We start from the raw sequence: 1,063 nt of genomic DNA on the forward strand, positions 1-1,063 counted from the left end.
AAAGGTCAGACCATCAAGTCCCCGGAGGAAGTTTTAGTAGGGCTGGAAGATCGCACTGGAGTGTTTAGTAGCGTGGAAACCGGCCCAAATCGCTGCTGGTGCAATAACCAGACCCCGGGGTGACAGCATGCGGGGCCGGGACCCCCGTCCTGCCCCGGGGGTGGGGCAATAACCAGACCCCGGGGGGGCTTTCCAGCAAAACGCCTTCCTCAGACACACCGTTTAAAAGACCCTATTGTGAAAAAAAAGAGGGGGGGGGGACGGACCCAACCCCCACAACAGGACTGACTTGTACAGAGGAGCCCCCGACGTCTTTATAATTTTTGAGAAGGAAGATGGAGAAGGAAGGGGCAAATGCGTGGCACGGGTTATCTGCGGCTCCCGCAGGTGCGCAGGGTGCTGAGCTCCTCCTGCTCCCTGCAAGGCACACGCAGACTGGGGCAGCCAGCCCTTTTTTTTTTTGATAAAAACAGCAACGGGCACTGCAGGAGCGCTCACGCCCCACGGCAGGGAGGGCACCGGGCGCGGCAGGCAGCAGCCGGGGGTGCTGGCAGGGGAAGGAGCAGGAGGGTCACAGCTTGGCACGAAGGAGAAATTAGCAGGACCCGAGGCTCGGAGGAGCCGGAGGAGGTGCTGCTCTCAACACGAGAGCACAAAAAGGGATGGAGAATAAACAAATCAAGGAAAGGCTCAGCACGGGTGGAGAGAAGCACCTTCCTGGGGACGCCAGCGCGGGGCTGAGCAACCGGGTTGTGCAAACCCGGCTGAGCTCTTTGGGACGGGTCTTTCCTAGGGGCTTTGCGGGTTTTCTTTTTTAAATATTTGGTGTCATTTTAAGTGTTGGTGACAAACAGTAGCCACCCGCCCTGACAGAGCAGCAGCCTTCTCCTGCCTACGGTAAAACAAAGCCAGGGCCCCGGTGCCGGTTAAGCCACCGAAGCCCATCGGTGCTGCCCAGCCCCCCGCCGCGGGCGCAGGGTAAGCCGAGGACAGGCTGCCAGCCCGAAATAGCCACAATATTTCTTGTCCTTTAAAGGTTGCTTATGGAAAATTAATTTACTCT

Source organism: Fulmarus glacialis, unplaced genomic scaffold (assembly GCF_000690835.1).
Source record: "Fulmarus glacialis isolate BGI_N327 unplaced genomic scaffold, ASM69083v1 scaffold4999, whole genome shotgun sequence".
NCBI lineage: Eukaryota > Metazoa > Chordata > Aves > Procellariiformes > Procellariidae > Fulmarus > Fulmarus glacialis.